Source organism: Bombus affinis, chromosome 6 (genome assembly GCF_024516045.1).
Source record: "Bombus affinis isolate iyBomAffi1 chromosome 6, iyBomAffi1.2, whole genome shotgun sequence".
NCBI classification, from domain to species: Eukaryota; Metazoa; Arthropoda; class Insecta; order Hymenoptera; family Apidae; genus Bombus; species Bombus affinis.
In genome coordinates, this window is record NC_066349.1 from 9,245,600 (window position 1) to 9,267,303 (window position 21,704).

General features: G+C 36.1%; 1 long non-coding RNA gene across 5 annotated transcripts in view; it reads left to right on the top strand.

Annotated features, from left to right (window-relative positions):
• The window catches only part of LOC126917905 (uncharacterized), a 124,968-nt gene that overhangs the window by 42,609 nt on the left and 60,655 nt on the right, over positions 1-21,704 (top strand). The window contains exon 5 of one of the 5 annotated variants that reach the window (XR_007711118.1): positions 13,739-14,017. The exons of the other annotated variants lie outside the window; for them this stretch is intronic. This is a non-coding gene — a long non-coding RNA (uncharacterized LOC126917905). Of the gene's footprint in view, positions 1-13,738; positions 14,018-21,704 lie in introns of those variants that run through there. 5 annotated transcript variants of the gene reach the window in all.

A 21,704-nucleotide genomic window follows, 5' to 3' on the forward strand; every position in this document is an offset into this window, starting at 1 on the left:
ACCGTGATTAATGAACCTTCTTACCCTACCACACGGCAGAGACTTCAGATTTCTATCTCTCGAACCCTCCTCGAACGGCCACGCTACCATTTCAGCCTGGTGAAAATGTTTCGTCCTTGGAAAGGAAGAAGCACGAGCGTACAAGGGCCACGTGCGTGTTCTTGGGGAATTTGGAGGTCGGCCGTGTAGCGAGAATGATACCGCTACCCTACTCCGGCTCTTTCTTTCCCTCGTATCTTCATCCCTTTCCTATATATTCGCTTCGGCTGCCACCTCTCTGTTCCACAGCTTGGAAAACTTTGGTCCGTGAATTTTCGGGGCCTTGGCTTCCTCCCCATTTGTCGTCCATTTTCCCCCAGAGAGAATTTTCGCATGCAAAGCAACCCCTTGGTTTCGCCTGAACGATTTAAATCGAGGCTGAGAGCTGATTAAGCGTAGTAGATGTTTCGAAAACGAATTCTATCAGTGTCAAGCCATTCGGCATTCCTATCTTTCTGGAGCTGCGAGTTCTCTGGAAAAATATTCCTTTTGTCGATAAACGACAGGTCACGGATCGTAGGCGGTGTGAATGAAGATTTTGAGAATTGGGATTTCTTCACGCACCTCAATTCTTAGAAGTATCGTACCTTTAATTTTCTTAATTGCTCAAATTTGTCAATTCAATTAACTTGAAACGACGAAAGAATAACGATTTTTTGTTTTTGTAACAATTAGGGAATTCTATTTTACAAAAACTAGTATTTATTAATCGCTATGACTCTTCCAATATAGTGAATATTAAAAGTATAGTATTCATTATATTTGGTAACTTAAGCAAATCTCTGCTGGATTTCATATCTTTAATTATATTCGCAATAACGTGAATTTGCATAAATGTTCGTATTAGCTAATTACATAGCTCATTATATATACATACATACATATATTACGTATACTTAATATTGAAAGAGTTAAAGTAGACTTTGCTTAGGATCTCGTCTCTTCTCTCTCTCTCTCTCTCTCTCTCCCTTTATTTTGCACAATTGCGACGAATCATTCTGTTCACGTAGGAAAGTTAGCTCGAGAGAAAGAGCCCTTTAATTTTTATCGCGAAAGTAAATTGCTGGGACGGTTGATTTTCTCGTCACGTTAAGCGATGGAGAGTGGAGAAGAAGCAGAAGAAAAGAGTGAGGGAACAGGCTCGTTTAATAATGTATTGCGAGGGTGGTTCAACCGAGGATGTTTCGGGATGAAGGCTGATGAAGATACATCGCGACTGTATTTTTAGAAATTTCTCGGGGGCATCGTCTCCTCGTTTGTAGAAGGAAAGTTTCCTCTTTAAACCAAGGGACGACCTTGACTTCTCCACTTTCTCTTCGTAGGGCTGATCTTGCAGTCCGTTCGCGTGCCTTGTGATTTTTCAGATACAACGTCCTTTTTTTTCGTTATTAAATTGACCAATTTTTTAGTATAATATACTTACTTCACGTCTTCGATTGTTTCAGGAATCTTAGAAAATTTTTGTTTGGTTCGATATACGTAGACACATTTTTAAAAAAATTTTCAGTGGAGAAAGATACGTAATTATCATCCTGTTTGGCGTAATCAATTCATTTCTAGAGTAGTTACTATAAGTTGCATGGATTAATTAATAATCGTATATGATCAAGCTAAAAGAAATAAAATGAACTGTGAAAATTTAAAAAAGATTCTTCAACTTGGTTATTTATTCGTTGCTGTTTGATCTTTGCTGCCAGTAAAATCGCATTGAGTATAATTAAGCTTCTAGTGTATCATTTAAAAATAACAATTACTTGTACGCATATCTATAGCGTAAGAGATAAGTCTTTCTCGTGAAGGGTACAATCGAAAGGTCAGATCTACGAGTGACGTACGAACCTGTTGAGATATTTTTGTCCACCCAGACCTTGAAAATTTTTAAGACACCAGTCTTCTATTTCAATGGAAGCGCCCCTGTTAGGTCATCGCGTAGTTTCTGTTCAATGAAGGGGTGTTCTCGATGTCATCGTAGACCACCATTTTCACGGTCATGAACTCCTAAATGACGACCCTATCATTCTGTCTATTGAATATAACGTTCGTCTGTCTTTGTTGTTATATTACATTAAAATCGATTAATTATGCAGAATATTATGCAATTTTATAAACAACGTTATGAACGGTAAAAAACTTTCTGTGGTTCACTTTATTATAAATAAATAAATTTTGAATTTATACATGTTACGTGCGAATAGAACTTTTTTATAAAAGTGAAACACGAATAATTTTTAGAAAGAAGTACCTACCGTTATGTTTAGGTGAATATTAACGTTTCTAATGAAAGGATCGTGCAACACATTTCTAGTCTTTTGTTGAAATCGAAGTGTATTCGTAACGAAGAAGTAGCATCGAATAGAAATGTCTCCCGTGACTTTCCACTTTTAACCTTTGATTTATTCTTCACTAATCTATTCTTGTTGGAAACTTGCATTCATTTCGGCTGCGCTAGCGTTCCACACGTGAAAACCCGCAAAGGTCAACACGAACGTCAAAGATTGTGTATCAGAGGATCCCGAGGAATTTAAACAGCGACATTTATTTCCAATTGCCCTTCCTCCAGGATACCACCAATTTCCTGAACATTCTTTGCCTTTGGTAATTTGGGAATTTAGGAAGTTAGAAGTTTCAAAGATTAGAAATTCGATTATTTAAATACTCTAAGCTCAGAGAACATGGCAATCAGAATATTTGTGCGTCCAAAAATCGGACATTCGTAAATTAAAAATCTAAAAATTCAGAGGATTTTCTCTCAAAAGATCAAAGACACGCAAATCGTGAAATTAAAATACTAAATAATTGAATCATAATTACTCGATTGATCAAACTCTCGCAAATAATATGTGTCTTTGCAAAATAATAAATAAATAAAACTCTTAAAATACAAGACAATGTGTATACAGATTTTTGAAAATTTAAAATGCCACACTTAGCTTCAACATTCGTGTAAGCGTTCTTCAATTTACGTTAACAAATGTTACGTTCAGAGGATTAAACCTGGCGAGGTCTGTGCTCAGGTGCGATTCATTTAACGAAAAGACAAGTGGAGTGTCTGGCTGGCGACTGACACCACTTGCCGACGAAACGAGGAATTAAAAAGAAAAGCGCCTCTCGTTAAAGGGGAAAGCCTCGACTGGCATCGAACGTTCGAACATCCTTTTCTTTCTCATTTCATTCTTTTAATTACCCTTGGCCGACGTCTGAACTCAACCTCTGGCAGAGACTCATCGATTTAGGGATTATATTAAGCACGCATTTTCCCTCAGTTACACTTAAACTCAATTACTCAACGAGAAGGAATGGAAGAAGGCGAATTTAAGATTGAAGTAAAAACGTAATTAACTTCTCGAGGATGAAAGCGTTACGAGTTGGAAAAGAACCTGGCAAATTAGTTTGCTTTCATAACTCGGCTGTTTTACATTAAGCATCGAGCATTAATTTTCCATATTCTGAAACAAAGGGAAACACGTGTCCTCGTATAGAGCGATACACTATACACATTGCCCTCGTTTTGAGCAATGCAATTTGAAATTATTAACAACGACGCAAGTTTATGCGACACATTAATTACTTTCGCTGCGACACCCTTGAAGCCGTTCGTGCTATGTGCAACTAGAGAATCAATGTTTCAAAGCCGCTGTATTTAGATGTTTTGACAGAGAATGTAAATTAATAACACGCATTCTCGTTTATAAGTATTAGAATAACGAAACGAATACATTTGGAAAATTATTAGAAAATTATTATTTTATTTGAAATTCTACGCTATAGAAAAAAAAAACACATTATGGTATAATAAAAATTGTTGTCGCTATCGTTCAAATTTTACATTCTATATCTATAATAAATCTTCGGTCTAGTAGATGATACGGACAATTAAGTAGCATTATGATAACGTTAATTCAGTAATTAGATAGTTTCTTCTTTCTTTTCTCAATCAAACATTTTCTTCTCTATATTGTCTTTCATTGTATCTGTTATCATTCGTATCTATCGTAAATGATATTACGAGTTCACAGAATTTTCTATGTAATCCATCTTAATTTTTTCGCAATAATTAACTGTTATCTGAATAATTTCGAAATATAAGTACGTACATCTATGCATTTTTCGCAAGGAACTTCATCGATTTTTTATATTATCCTTCTCCTTATTAAACTTCTCTTGGTCCACCTTCATATTCTGATAAAAATTACACGTTTCGCAGATTTTTATTTCTTGTTCTCTGATCTCTAGGAGGATCAAACTTATTGCTCGATCCCCTCAAAATACGATTACACGACATAATTCGATTTGGAAAAAACAATGTTGATAATAATCCGTTAACGAGAGCCGCGTAAATAGCTGCCTGTTGCTGTGTTCGAGAGAATGGAAACGTGGTAGGTCGTTGCTAGCCGGGTTGTGCACCCTGCTCTGCAAGCTGCATCGATCCGTCGCTCTAGCCGGTGCAACAACCCACGCATACTGACCCCATACGTCCTTGTAGTTCGCGGAAGGATCGCTAGGATATGGTGTTTTTGAACCTCGACATTTTCTCGCTTCGTCGGAGCTCGATTATCGCCGATACCGGTACCACAGCCGGATATCTACCGCAATAAAAGTCCTTAGGGTGACAATTTATTGGGTAAACGACGACCTGATATTTTTCTTGCCCTTACATCGAAAAAATTTTCTTTGTTTGATTAACAAATTTTTTGTCTTCTGTATTAAATGAAATATTTTGATAATTTGTGTATATTTCTTGAAGCCTTCTTTAATATCTACTAATTTATGTTTAATATCTATTTGTGATCGTGTTTTTAATAAATTGGATTTTATTTGTTTACCATCTTTTATACTACTGTATTTAATATACATTTTTTCCCGATTGATTCCTACGAACTTCGAGTTTTATGCTCGCAAGCTCACGATAACAGTTATCGTTCCGATTGTTCGACAATTATCGATTCGCGTTCTTAGTAGAAACGCTTACCATTCGAGCACCGATACGCGAACTATATAACGCTAATGAGTATAAATACATATTTCATTCTTGGAGCTCACGAAACCAACCATAGAAAATATTTTTAAAAGCGAATGAAATTTGTAATTGTTTCACGGGTTAGTTATCCTTTGCGATAAGAAAATACAAAAGATGAACTTCTCACGAAGAGAATGTAGCCCCCTCGGGAGAAACTAACAGCTTCAACTAGACGCGATTATAAATACATTGGATCTAAACGATCGATAACGAATGTGCAATTAAGGAACATTGACAGCGAGAGAACAGCTGCTTTCGTCATTCTGGCGAGCTAAAGCTTATTTTGATCAAATTTGACCTCCTGTTATCGAGTATGTGACACTTGTATAATAAACTCTCGAATATGTGAAAAGTTATATTATATTAAATATGAAGGATATGGAAAATGATCCGATGATATGCAAAAGTCTAGTCAATAACTTGTTTTAAAAATTGAACTTCGATCGAAATATGTAAATATATTGAAATTGTTCGTGTAAACGAAAGATGAGAGGCAACATGTCTAAAGTAAATTATATATAATCAATTAAAATGCTATTTCATTTATCAACGTATCTAATATTACCACGTTTACGTACTATACTTAAATTGGCTTCGAGTATATTACGTTTAATAGTACTTTCGTACAACTATACATGTGTAAAATAATGAAAATGAAACGTAAAACCTGATAAAAGCAAGATCTTTTTTAATACACTTTTAAGGATACGTTTTACTATATAGAAGAATTTTGTTCCGAGAAAATTGTATCTCCTAACTTGGAATGTTTGACCGTTTAATATAGTACAGTATAGCGCAGAAGGGTCCTTTCTAAAGAATTTGGTATCTCGAAGGATCCTGTGGTAGTGATGTTCATTCAAAGCCTTTATGTAACTTGTCTAGGAATTCCTTTGATAACGAGAGGGTATTCCGAGTTGCTAGCACGTGCTGAGATACATCAAAGAGGAATTTTATATCAAATACTCAAGGTTACGATAAATTCAAATAGCTATCTATTGTATCTAACGTTAAAACTATGTATCGATTTAGGAAAAATGAAAGGTATACGAAAGGTATACGAAAGAAAACAAAATGAGAAATATGTGAACAGAAGCGTAATTCAAAGGAGAATACAAACTGTCGCAAACTTTTGTTGATGTAGTTTGCCAAAAATTACACGAATCCTTAAAAATATTTTGTAAATCAAGTTACCAGTCACTTTGGCTATTCTAATAGTTCTAGTATCGATTTTTAAACGACATTATAATGTTCCAAGCTGTAATAAAAGATAGCAATTATATGTGTTTAAAAATTAGCCTCCGAATTTGAAGAAAAAGAGGCTGCAACGATTTCGATTCAAAGTTGAAATTAGCGTAGCTGGATTAGTCGAGTAAATAGGACGACATGATGCGAGGAATGAGTTCGAGGTCTTGCGAGGTCGTCACGATGAAATCACCCGGGAATTAGTAGTAGAAAGAAGAGGAAGAAATCTTAGTCACCCGCACATTATTCATACCAAGGAGCCACGGTATAGGAATATCGGTGTTAATCGAGGTTAATATTCAACTTCCGGTGAGACTAACATATCGAGTCGATCAAAATATCCGTCAACTGTGCAAAATGAAAGAAATGCAAATATTATCAAATTTCACAATATCTTATTATACTAATAAATAATTTGTTTCTTAATGATATAAACAGTAAACTGCTTCTAAATAATATGAGAATAAATAAGAATACGTCGATCAATTTCGTATTATCAAAGTTACTTTTTTATTCACTTTCTCGACATTTTTTAATTTTATCGTAGATTGATATATTCAATTGCTTCAAACCAAACAATTAATCACAATGGAGTGGATTAATCTGATTTCAGTGGTTCATTCTAATATCTCATAAAAATACCTCAGGTTGTCCATACAAAATATAGATCGAATATTCGAAAGTCCAAATTGGACGTTTTATGCTATATCGTATAGATGTCATTTGTTCACAAAACTGGGACGATCCAACTAATTCCGCCGATGATCACGCTGCCTCTCTTATTTATGATGAAGCAGCGTTGAGCGTGCGGCACCTGTGTCTTTACAAGACTGCATCCTACGCGAACTTAATGCTAGTTTAATACTAGCGCGGTTGAACCTTGACACGATTCTTCTACTTCTCATAATTGAGCATGAACTAGCTACAGGCGACCAAACCTCTTCTAGTTAAGTACTTGGATACACAAAACTTAGAATATTCCCTTTCATCTTAGTGAAATTACTGTGACTTTGCCATTGGCTTATTGCTCGTTTATTCTTATCGTCATTTTGCTAGCTTGTCACATTTTCAAGTGACTTTCCAGGCTTTCTAATTAGCGATTTTAATAACTTATCACATGTTTAATACTATTTATAGAATGTCGAATAAAACATCTACGTTTGCAGCACGAATTCATTGTGTTATACTCTAATTTATCTGTGCTATTAATAATAAACCTTTGTGCTATTATTATCATCTGTTAATGATATTCTCTTCCCTTGATATTCCAAAGAGAACTATCGAATTGCCAGTTTCAGGTTTTTAAGGCCTCTTGTCCTCTCTTTCACCATACTAAGAGAAGAAAGAAAAAGAAAAATAAGCGTACAAGTATGTCATCAAATTCGTCATGAAAAATTGATCTTTCCGCGCCGATGATCACCCTTCGTCACCTTTGTCTCGTCCATTAGCCCACGCTTCGTTCTAGATCGTCCGTGTGCCAGTGTATGCTTTGTGTATATAATATCGAAGTTTAGTCCAGCAAGCAGACCTTGGCACCGTTCTTCGGTTGGTCAGGGTGGCTAGGTGAAGCAGCGGCCGACAAGAATGTCGCGTAAGACCTTAACAATTATTTAATAATTCCCGGTCGTCCTTAATTTCGCGTTAACACGAACATGCCACGGCGGCTAATTAAATGGACCGGATCGAAACAAAAAGACGGCTCTCTTGTTACGTGCGTTCCATTTCTAACTACAAGCATCAAAATGCAACGAGCTCGCGTCAATTGCCGTCGTCCAAATGGAAATATGTATTTACGATTGCCTATTGTATTGTCTATTCGATTCTTTTGTCCTGGTCGTTACTCCGTCTCTTCGCTCTTGTTACCTTTGCTCTCGGTATTCAGCATTGGTTCGATGGACTTTCCGTGCCAAGAGAGCGCTGTTAATCTTTTCAGAGGACGTTTTTGCTCTGACAAATATACACAGCGATCTGTGCAATTGTTTCAAGTCGTAACTCTTTTCCTAGTGTCAACGTTAGTAAACGTTAAAATGTTTACAATTTTATAAATCCATATCGAACGGAGCGATCAATCGGCTAGTAATTCGCAGTAAATAGAATTGAATTTCTCTTATTAAAATTTCCTACTGTTACACGATACAAATTTGACGTACAATACAATATACATTTTATATATACAATACAACGTATTAGGTCGTCCGAGAAGTTTCTTCCGTTTTATATTATTTTATCGAATTACGTATGATGCATTTTGTTCTATCAGAATAAAGACCACAACGTTCGATAGATTAGGTTTCGTGTTTGTATAAAGATACGTCGTTGTAAAAGACGTGTCTGTAAAAGAAAGATACTTTTCGGACAATTTAATACATTTTGTGCAATGATTTTTAGTGGTTTTTAAAAATGAATGACGCTGACGTCTGGTTATTGACTATTGCTGTATCTTCAGTGATGTTTTGAAATTTATACAATAAAAATATTTGAAGATATTTCGATTAATATTTTAGGATTAATGTTAGCCAACAGACAGATTCTTTTATTTTTCATAATTTCGTTATTGTCGGAACTGATATAATCGACGTTGGCGCATGCCATGTACAGAAGTTTCGATCACTGGACAAGCCTTGACAAGGATGGATCGTAAACAGAGAGACGATTATCGATTGCCATCCGTGTCGTAATTCATTGCAAATGGTTTTAGAGGGTATTCTATCCCCCATAAAGTGCACCCTTGACTGGGAATTACCGTTCAATGCGGTACAGCTTTTAGGAATATTCGCTGGCTGGCTGGCTGGCTGGCTAGCTGGAAGGGTTAATGGTTTAATTAATTTTGCGCTGCTTTCGCCCCCTCTAAGTCAATTAACCACGGCACTTCCGTCTTGCTCGACTAAATGACGCCTGGTACGAAGAAACAACTGGCAGGAAAAATTTGATCCAATGATCATTCCTAATAAAATCTGTTAAATCTTCCAATTTTCTCTTAAAGACTGTGTTTTCATCGTAATATTTTTTTTCCATCAACATATGGTTTCTACGTGACAACAATTTTTTTCCAAACTGTAAGATAACATTGGAAAGATCTTACGACCCTTTAGCTTATGGCAGAGCCCTTCTTCTTTATAAAAAAATCTAAATTTATTAAGTTAAATTGATTTGTTCAATTCGCTTCATGTTAGTTACGTTAGAATTTATTTTACAAGAATAGTCTAGGTGCGATATATTTTTATGACCGCAAAAATTATTATTCGCAGAAATTAATGAAAAAATTAATTGAAAATTTCACAAAAATTTTACTCAGCTTCGTTAATAGCCCTGAATACCATCGAAAGAATTTTCTCTGTTTTATCGTGCATCGACGTGTGAGAAAAATATGTTATAATATTCTTCAATGGAACGCAGCTTAATGGGTCAGAGGAATGTTAACGAGTGAAAGGGCTAACGCGTAACGAACAAAGTTGTTCCATGTTTCCCGCAAGCTGCAAGATAACCGATCTGTCTTCCATCAAACGGGAGATCACCTGTTTGTTTTGTTGGATGACGATCATCTGGTATGCGACAGATACAATGTGGTTCGCTTCAAATCGACGAAGGACGATTTCTCTTCTTTTCGTCACCTTGTAAAAGAGTCTGGGCGCGTGAAGTATCAGGACCTTGAAAAGGGGGTCGCACCTGCATCCCACCGTTCCTCGGGGTATTTCGATGCTTTCCACTTCAAATAGACAGACCTGGAAAGTCGTGTAACTCGATAAGCGTAAGAAGCTGATTCTTATCCAAAAATGTTTCCTTTGTCGAATATTTACATAGTGATAGAGAAAAAGAACTCGTAAAGATTTATTAATATTAGGATTTTGGGTATTCTGCTTGACGATGTTCCACCTGCTCCGAGAAACAGGTTCGCTTCGTGTTAAGAATGATTTGTTAGAGACATGCTTTTTAAACGCTCAAGGTGTACGATAAGTTTCACATCGTCTTCTTTACTGTCATATTTTTTCAATCGCTGTTCAGCCAGAAATAATGCTCGCAAACGAAGGGTAATGGTGTCTGCGTTAAGACACGAAATATGGGTACGGGTATAGGAAACACGATCCTGTGCGTTCAAGAGACAGTAAATTTTAAAACGATGGTTGATGCTTCTCGAATCTCGTGAATTCGTAAAATAAAATTTCTTCGATGTGGCATAACTCGCGAGAATTTGACGAATCCGTGAGATCGCAGCATTCTCACTTGCGCTATGCTTTCTTTAGTAACTAGTTAAATTAATGTGCATGGTTTCCATATAAATCTCAATTGTATGGTCGTAGGTGATGCTTGGAGGTTCCTGCTAGATTTTCAATCGGATCATTTAATTTCAGGATATTCAATTTTGCTTAGTATTCTATATTTTCTGCGATATGAACCATCAATAGTCGATAACCACAGATAAAATGAAATAAAATAAAAGACAGTTTTAATAATATGGGATTGATCGACAACAACACACTGAATCTTGAAACTGTTTGCATGTAAAGAAATAAAAGTAAGAAAATGTAACTTGGAAATTGTGGATCTTAATCGTCGAAATAAACGTATTTATGCGTTATGTATATAAATGCGATTTACAAGATCTTCATCGATATACGTTTGCACGCGTCTCAGCATTCTCTTTGTCTCGTCATCTTCTATACCACACTACCAACGAAACAGTTGAATTTATCTGTTTTACGAGACTTTGTGCACGCACATACTCCAACACACTCATACTCATATATGTGTATCACTACTTCGCGGCTAATTTAGCGTAGCACGCAAAAATTACACATATCTCAACAGTAACTTTTCTCGTTTTTCTCCTGTATGTCCACAATTTGCATGTTAGTTTGCATCTTCCAATAAGATTAAAAGAAAGTCAGAGGTTACAGGTTACTTCGCAATCTCATGGTATTACGTTAGATTTCTCTTGGTCGAAAAGTTATTTTTCTTTGATCCTTTTGGTCCAGAGGACTACGCGTTTCAACATCAGATGAAATAAGGTGGCTCGTGGCTGTTTTTTGGGTGCGTGGAGGGCTGGCCGCCTCGTTTGGCGTCGAACAGGGCGAACGGGACGGCGAAGTGTGAATACAACGCGTGGTATACATCGAATAAAAAACGAGCAGGTGGTTCGGACACGGACAACAGCGGTTGCCCAGTCTCGTAACACCTGCCACAGCGAAATGCTTTTTACGAGATATCAAACTCGTGCCTGACATCTTGCCTTTTGCGGGATCTCGGTCAGGATCGATCCACCTTATCCCTGTTTTGCGACGAAAACGTAACTCAAAGTAGGCCAATTAAGTGAAATATATTTTTCAAGAAAGATACCATCGTTGTCAATGCTTCGTGCCCGTTAACCCATTCCGAATAAAATATTTTATTCTCAACCGTATTCAACAGCCACCTACACTGTTTTTATTTTATTTCTTTCAAATATATAATTAATATTATATCAAGTATATAATAGCAAATACACTTGAGGAAATGGACTTTTCTAAGTTTCTAGTTTATACAGTGGCTCACGAAGTATATTAAACACTCGAACGTTTATCTCGACAAATTTATATTTATATAATATATACATGTATTGTATATATGTGTTATGCGTGTTACGTAAAACGTTTCGAACTTTCATTAACACTGCGATGAGACACGACTATCGTGATTATATCGATGTGATTTGAGGACAAAATGTATATAGAAGTAACAAAAAATTTATTGCAAATATAGAAGATGTACCAGATTAGATTAGATATTTCAATTGATTTAATGGAGCACATGAAATAACGTGTACGGAACATTCGGAGAAACGATACGATTACGAGAAAAGGAATTAAACGGTGAAACAGACCTTGATTCTATGACGAAGCAAAGAAGAAAGAAATTTAAATTTATATATGCTTTTTCAGAGATTTCATATTTCTATTCGGGAGAAATTCTGTTGGAAATATATGAAAATTGCAATAAGCTCGCGAGATCGGAAGAGGATAAACTTTTCGTTTGAAAAATTTTTAATATTTGCCGAGGTGAAATGTACTCGCGTACTGTTCGAATTATTGCGTTTTATTTTTTGATATTTCACTTTTCTTCTTTAGTTTGCCATAGTCGATCGCTTCAATCGTCAGTGCCTTGTTTCAGGCAAAATTCCAATCCGAAAAGTGTCGATTTTGGTCGAGCAATTAACAAGAAATTTAATTACGTGCCAGTCATGCGCCAAACACAGAATTTCGAGTTAAATGTTTGACTCGATAACTCGAGCGTGATGCTGTTGCATCGTCCTGGAAGTCACGCAGGTTGTCCGCTCTCTTTATCGTCACATTTTTCATTTATCCATTGTTCACGATTTATTTGCAATTACAGAATATTTTGCCCAAACGATTTGGAAAATAATCTTTATTTGAATCAAGCGACCTTCATTAAAATTGCAAAGTTACTTGTCGATAATGATCCATTTAATTTTCAAACAGTTGGAAATTCAGAAACTTGAATATCAAACGATATTGAACTCGAATAATCTATCCATTATTCATAAATGATTTTTTAATTGTGCAAACGTTTTATAAGATAGTTCTTGGTTTGGATTAAACGAGCGAGATTTATCAAAATTGCAAGTTACTTACAAATAATTATTTACTTTATCTTTCGTTCGAAAAGATTCGCAAAGTTCAAAATTTCAACATATCGAACTTGAGAATTTTTATATTAACAGAAAGAATTTTTAACAGAAGAAATTTTTATATTAACAGATTCAAAGATTTGGAAACTTAAATATTTGAATACTAAAGTATTTGAATATCTCTATATCTAGAAACTCAAAAGTTCTAAAATTCGAATGTTGGAAAATCGGAAATTTTGAAAATTTCAAAAATTCGAAAGATTAGAAATCAAAGAAAATTTAACAAAGCTTCGCTAACTATTTTTGCTACTAAACTGTGGACGTTCGCGCGCTCTTATATTTCTACGAACAAAATTAAGGAAACGCAATCTAACCAGAGATTTGTCTGCTAAACGTGGTAGTAAGTGCCTCTGTTTTGAACATCATATACATTTTCCTATATTATAGAAGATTTTTCGAATCTTGAATTTCTCAAAAATGTCTCAATATCCGCCCTCTATTTATTATGCTTTTACCAATAATCCATAGAACCTATCAGGTTGTTCGGAAAGTTCCTTTCGTTTCATAAGGTGATAACAGATGAACAACAATTTCTCTTTTATATCATTTTATTGAATTAGGTACGATCCATTTCGTTCTATTTCTATTATTACGTTCGTGCATAATTCAATAAACTAATATAAAACAAAAAACATTGTGCGTCTATTATTTCCTTATAAAACGAAAGAAACATTTCGGACAAGTTAATACTACGTCTCTAAATACCTCGCAACTCGTCTTTAATGCCACGATTGAAGAATAACATTCGTTGGTTTTAGGTAGAGCAGAAATCAGCATGAGGCATCAATCAAACAATATATCATAGGTTCACGCATGGCGCGTGTGACCTACATAGACGGCAGTAAAATGTGTTCCCGACAGTCATGTGCCAAACGCAGGATTCGGGGTGTCCGTCTGGCGTGACGACCCAGAAAATCGACTCGTTGTTGCGTCGCTCATGAAACACCTGGCCGCCGTCCTGACGCTGCGTGCGTTTTACGATGACCCTCGACAGTCGACTAGGCCTTGACCAAATATACGAATTATTAAAAATGAAACATTTAATCTGCCTGGCTGATAATAACGGCCTGGCATATCCGTTTCGGAAATTGTCTTTCCCTTAGCTGCCGATCCAATTATCCGTTTCCGACGTGGGGCTCCACTTTTCCTTCGTTGACTTTCCTTCTCTTTTTAGGGGACGTTTATTTTTATCATTAAAGACGGCAGGTACGATTGGATGGATTTATTTCCGTATAATACGAGGACCTTCCTTTTTTTTGAGCGAGGAAATTGCTTTGACACGAGCGATTCGAGCTAGATAAATGGCAGGCTAAAAATCATACTGGCGTAAGTCAGGATACTGAGAATTTCGATTTAGTCACGTTATAACCTTATTCGTTTTCCCGAATTATATCACTGTGAGTCTCAGATATCCAAGCGGAAATTCGTGAGAATATTCGCAGGAACATTGATACAAGTAACGGGGAAATATTGTACTCGCATTTCCCATTGAATTTCTCGATAATGTTATCGAATGAACTTTAATGTTTCCATAGTTTAGGTTTATGAATGGTCAATCGACATTGAGATATTAATGTCACAGACAGATTGAGATTTACAACCTTCACCTTGTACTCTCTATGAGTCACTTGGTATTAGAATTTAACATGTGTTTGATGTTTACGAAGATAGACGTGAACTTTGTCTCAATCCAGCCAATTACGTCTAACAGTTCTATATCTCGTTTTATTTTGAAAATTATTTATTCGTTTTCTGACGAAGAACATCAACCCTTCAACGTTTTGCACCTTCACTTTCGTCACGCTGAGAGTTTCTTACCGGAAAATTGTCGCTTTGAAAATTCTTATCGATTTATGTTTTTCTCAACGTAACTAAAGAAATGAATCATAAACAGAGACACGTTTCATCTATTGAATATTATAATGAGTAATCTACTCTGCATATTTTATACGGTTTTGCATTCTATGATTTTTTCTCCATCTGTGAGTTTCCCTCGAGTGCATAAAATTCCGCTGTCTACATATAAAAATACTTGATGAATTTCTCCTGAAATTCCACGAGTATCTTGGAAATCGAGCAACGACCTCGAACGAACAGGATGATCAGGCAGGTGGCCGACCTGTGGTGTTCCGAAAAACGAAGATGTCCAATCACTACCTTGGGCGGTGGTATTGGGTTCGACCTGGTCGAGACTCTCGCTTTCGACTCTCCAACAGTCGCCATCGTGATTGCGAAAACATCGAATTGGGATTCTGGGTCGAAATCGAAAATCCCGATCGCCATCCACCAGGTTCTTTTAGGTACACGTAACAGAGTCGATGAAAGTTGCAGCAAATTGAGAAGTTACAATGTCAAACGATATAACTGGCAATAATAAAGATTTTCATTAAGGAGAAGAAATATATATTATACTTTTCGAAATAGCAATTGTTACACTTCTGTAAACTTTGCTATGCTTTTTTTTTATTTTTTTCAGTCTTGATAAAGGATCTTTTTTAGATTTTAATTGCTCTCTTGAAATGTGAAGAATATATCCTTCGTTTGGATTGGAATAAAAATACCAATTATTCTTTAATCAAGGGTAATTTGTTTAAAGGATAATTATGTCAATTACCTTTAAATTGACGATAAATTTAACCTTCCGTGGCCAGTCACATATTTTCCACTTTTCGCAATCGGAGTTGTTTACGTTCACGACTAATTTTTGTATCGTCCTTGGCTTTCGAAAGATCTGACAAAATTCCGAGATATTTATCAAAGTCTCTATTTCAGTGTATGATATATTTTTCAGTCGAATGTTTTAAGGATTAATTAGGAAAAATACGAATTCGGAAGAAAGTTTAAAAAGGACGAGAATCGAAGGAGAAAAGAAACGAGAGCAATCTCGCCGATTTCGATTATTTTTTCCTATACAAGTTACCAGCGATTAATCTTGGTTTCTCAGATATTTGCGGAGAACTGTCGCTACTGATTCCGTGAGTTCTGAACATAATCACACGTCCGTGGCAGCGTATGCGTCAGTGTTGGTTGCCTTACGTTATATTAATATGCACTCACGCTCTGCTATAGCATTTCATTTGCATTACAGCAGTAGAGCAAGGCGAATCTCAGAAAGCTTCTCAACAAAAATCAGTTCCAAGGATTCATCAGTGCTTACTTTTCTTTAGGGAACAGAGTCAGCATTTCTTCTCCCTTCCTTTTCCTTCGAACACATTAAAAAATGAAATTTCACGCAGATATAAATGAACCAGCTTGCCCATTGTTGGATTAATGGAGAAATATCAACGATATTTCATCCTCCACAAATATGGAATAGATCTCATAAGGAGACTCGATCATCGATCGTGACCTTGTTCGATTAACCGTTCGTTGCACCCTTATGGCACTCCACCATTTTGAATTCTTGTTTTTTTTCGCCATAGGACCACCCGAAAGAGGTGCATCCATCCGGGTAGGCAAGGGTAACTCGAGATCCTGAGGTGTTCATGCTGGTACTCAATGTCAGGGGTCTTTCGTTCCTCTTTGTTTCTCAGATGAACCTTCGATCAGACAGATTTCTTTAGAATATTCAAGGTATATGGAATACTTCATTAATATTATTAATTAGCGTGTTATTGATATTCAAAGGATTTGTAATCACATTTTAGCCAAAAAAAGGAGCAGAATATTATGAATGTTATTATTATTATGAATATTTATATTAGCAGATACATTATTATAATATATTATCTGTGTTTGTCAACCTGCCAATGATGAAAAGGATCACATACGAAGCTAAAATTATTTCGTATAAAAATTAGTTGTATCTTCAAGCTGTATCTTCCGAAACTATTGTTGAGATCGACTGATAGAAGAACGAGTGAATGAATTTGTACTAGAAAAATATATTGAAATAAATAAAGGTATAAGTATAATGTATAAGCTTATGCTGATCCAGATCCTTACTCCCTTAGTGTTACAATACGATGAGATCGATAGGGAGCACGTTCTTATATTTATAGCAAAAGGACATTATCAAAAAAGTTAACCTTATAGCCTTAGCTAAAGGCTACAAGGAACATAAATAGAAATCTGTTTATTAGTTCCCTTGTTCCTAGACCTTATAACCCAAGACATAATGTATATTCAAGGGTGCAATAATACGGACCTCTCCTTATTAAGAATATTTTTGTTTCACTAAATTTTATTTTCTGCGTAATACCAGTGCCTAGATCACAGATATACAAAAATAAAGATGTAGAGCTTTTCTTGAAGTAGTTACTTCAACATCTATGATTTCTCCGAGCTAATATCTTTTATATTTCATCCCATGATATCCAACAAATTTCTTTTATCGTTTCCTCGTTATATCTTTCTTTTATCCTCGATGAAAGTTTCGCCTTTTGTTATTTAGCCTGGTTTCGTTGTTTATGTCCGCTCGACCTTTCGAAGGCTTCGAAGATTCTCTCGGAAGAGCAACTGCGAGTGTCAAAGCGGTCGAGTAAAATTACCGCGGTTGCGCGTGTTCCACGGCCAATTATTCGGCGCGTCCACTTTCTTTTTCGTGTCGTTGAATTTCCATAAACGAGTTGCTCGACGATTCGAGGACGATTCAAAGGCGACGCCGACTGATGAGTCTCTGTTCTGTATTCGGTGCACGGAGCCAATTATCGGAAGAGTTTCCACGGTGCTCCTTCGGCTCTGACCTTGGCTGCATGAATACATAGTCGATCGGAACGTCCCTTGGCCAGATACGATTAGAACGTTTTCAATGGCGTTGCTTCCCTCGTAGTTCCGAGAAAAATAATGCCGTCGTTTTGAACTTCGATCAGTGATCTCGTCGCCTCAATTGCCTTAACTATTTTTGTCTCCGCTTGCGGATTATTTATTTATTTATTTGTCGTATGCATCTTGTATCTATGTTTACATATATTCCAATAACGAAACATACTTCTCTATTTTAAAAGAAAATATTCATTTTTGGCAGGTCTATATTTCCTAAAAGTAAACAACTCAAAGTACCAGGAATTTTATAGAAATCCTAATTTTTCTCTTAATATTTAATATTAATTGATATTATAACTAGCTTATGGACGTACTGATACAACGTACTGATTAATCGATGGATGAAAGCTTCAATTGATAATTGAATTCTCTATTTTGAATACCATTTAACGAAAACATTTCACGTATTTGTTGCTGATAGCCAAATACCGACGATATCCTGTTGATCATCTAAATGATCACGAGCGAGATTTAACCTACATACGTATTCTGCCACGTGTCGTACAGACTGGCAGAACTTCGTGATCTCTTGTTATTATATAACAAATATTAAAATGAATGCACCGAGTGCAAATGTATTTTTTTTTCTTTGTTTCTCTACTATAACGATACAAAGTTTCGCAGGAAAACAAGCGAATCGGATAATTATCCGATTTACTGTAAAACAAACAAAGTGAGTCGTATCGCTTCGAAACGAAGAACAATTTAATCGTAAACATCAATTTGCCTGTATAATTTTATTTTTTTTTTTTTATTATATATTCGAATTTTTTTTATACGACCGTTTGAATAAAAGCAATTTCTTTTTAAACATAATTCATTTCTTGAATTCAACTATTAACCCAAGAGTTCTACGTTTTATAACTTTGAATCTTTTGTACGTCACTGACGCAGTTGAGAAATAAGGATTTACGCAATTATTAATTTGTTTCTAACGTTTCTGCGCTAACATAAAACAGCGACACGTGTATTACCGTTAACTGAGAAATATATCTACGTATTTAATGTTTACGTAATAATGGAAAAACATTTCAATTACACTTTTTAACTTTTGCTCTACGCAAGCCAAACACTCGCATTATAGCGCTACAACTGATTTTTCGTTACTTACGTACTTTTATCGAGTACATTTGATAGTAACTCTTCAACAGGCGTGGTGATAATTTATCGATAAATGAAGAATTAATTAGTTGAGAAAAACCTGGTAACTGATCCTGGATATAAACGTTATCAAAGTAAGAATAATTTTTATAGACTCACGTCAGACTTAAAGATACAGAAATCCGTAGAATGTACGCCAACGAAATATACAAAATATCTAAAGTATAATACTCGTCGCAACATCACATATGCATATATGTATATACACATTCATATATATATATTTACATATTTCTAACTCATTCGCTCATTCCTATACCACTCGTCTTTAACATTTACCAAACAAATTAAATCTCCGCGTAATTTCAATTTTTTCAAATAAGAACATAAAAACACGAATTTGCATAAAAATCCGCAATCTAGTGATCGTCCTGTCGCCCCTTTAGTTTAAAGCTGTCATCCGAATGTTCCAAATCACTCGATATTGATCGATCCTGATGCACTATCTGCTATACTGGTGGCAAGGGATCCCCGGTATTTTCCATAATGAGGGTTGCAGTTTATTCTCGTGGTCGATCAACAGGTTGGGCCGCTTGTGAGACGCAGAGAGACAGACGTTGGCGGTGGCGGCGGCGGCGGCGGCTAGATCGCGTAGTTGGAAAAGGCCAACGTGGCCTATACCTCGTGTCAGCCGTGTGCAGAGGCGGCGCGAAAAGGAGGGAGGGTTGTAAGCCGCCTCGTACAAGGGCAAACATACAGGTTGGAGGGTGGCGTAAAGCGAAAGGGGTTGCCCTGACGTCAGGATGACGCAATGCCGGTGCAACCCCTCTCGCCTCGTCGCGCATCTCCGCCCTACGACTGACATTGACACTGCTCGAGCATCGATCTGTCCTCGAACGAGGTGAGAGCCGAGGCTGGCGAGGGTCACCGCGACCGTTTCACCGGCGTTGTTCCATCGGAGGTCATCGAAGTGATTTACCTCCTCGGTCCTATTAAGCGGAACGCTATCGATTCGACGATGGTTCCGCGAGAGAGCGTCAAATCAACACGATTGATAAGGCTAGATCGACGTTTATATGGAATCGATGGACTGGCAATGGTCAAGAACCGGATGGAATTGGAAGCAGATTCTCGCGAAGTCACGAGCGGAGAGTTTGTTGATTCAGAGCGTGACGAGTTGGTGTGCAGCTTGCAGGTGATTCGTGGGTATTGATCCGTGGGTCTATGAAAGACAGATTTTTAGCGTTAAAGAGTATACTTTAGAAGAGAATAAATTTTATTAGCGATATCGGTTCCTGGGAAAAAAGGATTTTATTGCGAGAGAATTTTGACAAATTTTACTTGAGGTAGATGCATACGTTAATATGTAATTTGGGTTAATATGAATGTAGATATATCTTGAAGGAGAATAATCCACCTTACGTCTGTTAATATTTACGATTAGATTTTCGAAGATCGATACGAGAAATTCATCTGAAAGAGTTATTTCCTCTGTGACTGTTGAGAGCGAAGAAGCGTGAAAATTCCTTGCGTATTGTTAGTAACTTCTAGAATGATTTACCTTCTTGATTCTATTATAGGAACACCGATCGATTCGTTGACGCCAGTAACGAGAATATAAAACGGCCGATTGTATTTAGAAGGTCCACACCGTTAATGTCGAGGGTAAATAGCTCGAACGAAACGAGGCACGTCTAATTTGCGCCCCTAACTCGTTAATACCGAGCTTATAATACCTGCTGATGCTACCCTTGGCAAATATACGATTCCGCATAAAAAATTCATTAGCCGGTTTTTCAAACCCCTTCAACCTTAGAATATTGCTAATTATTTCGTGTCTGACCGACTGTTTTATTTTGGTTCCAATGATTCTCTCTCCCTCTCTCTCTCTCTCTCTCCCCTTTTGAAGGAATCAGCATCGAGTTCAAGGCTCTCTTTGCCACGCCGCATGTTGATTTTATTAATGCGTAAAGCAACGTTAATTTTATGTGCATCTAATTACGTTAATGGATTTTTCCATAGCTTTTCTTAATATATATTTGTCATCGTCGAGTAAAAGTAGAATCTTCTTTATTTACGATTTAATTCGAGGTCTATCGAAATGTTTCTTTTACGATACGTTAAATAATTAAACCCATCGTTTGGTCATTCATACTCGAACAATATAAATATGCGGATGGATATACATGGCTAGATATTTTATAGTCAGGGTATTTCCATGTTGTATTTATAAGGTCGCTAACATGAGTGATGCATATTACTCGCCGCACGGAAACACGCTTGTGCTATTATTAAATAGCCTAGATTTTACTACGAAATCTTCGAAACGGGAGCTACTAATGAATAACGCTGGTAATTATAATCGGACCATAAGCCTATTATAGCGTCCGTTATTATTCTGAATTTAACGTAGATATTGGGGAAAATAACTAGAAAGGAAAGATATAGAATTAGAATATAGAATCATTTCTCTGTATATGCATTCTCTTAATATACATTCAGTGACAATAATAATAATAGCAAACAATTCTTGTGAATAAACACAATGTGAATCTGTAAGGAAATATTGTAACTATCAACGAAAGTAATAAGGATATTAATGTATTAAAAAAATCGTACGGTTTGATATTTCAAAATTCTTATAGAATTAAAATATAGAATTCTTTCTCTGGAAGGATTTTGAAATATCAAAGCGTATGATTTTTTTAATACATTAATATTCTTATTACTTTCGTTGATCGTTACAATATTTCCTCACAAATTCACAGCATTTTTACATAACAATATTAATGTATTAATGTATTAATAAAATCATACGCTTTGATATTTCAAAATTCTTATAGAATTAAAATATAGAAT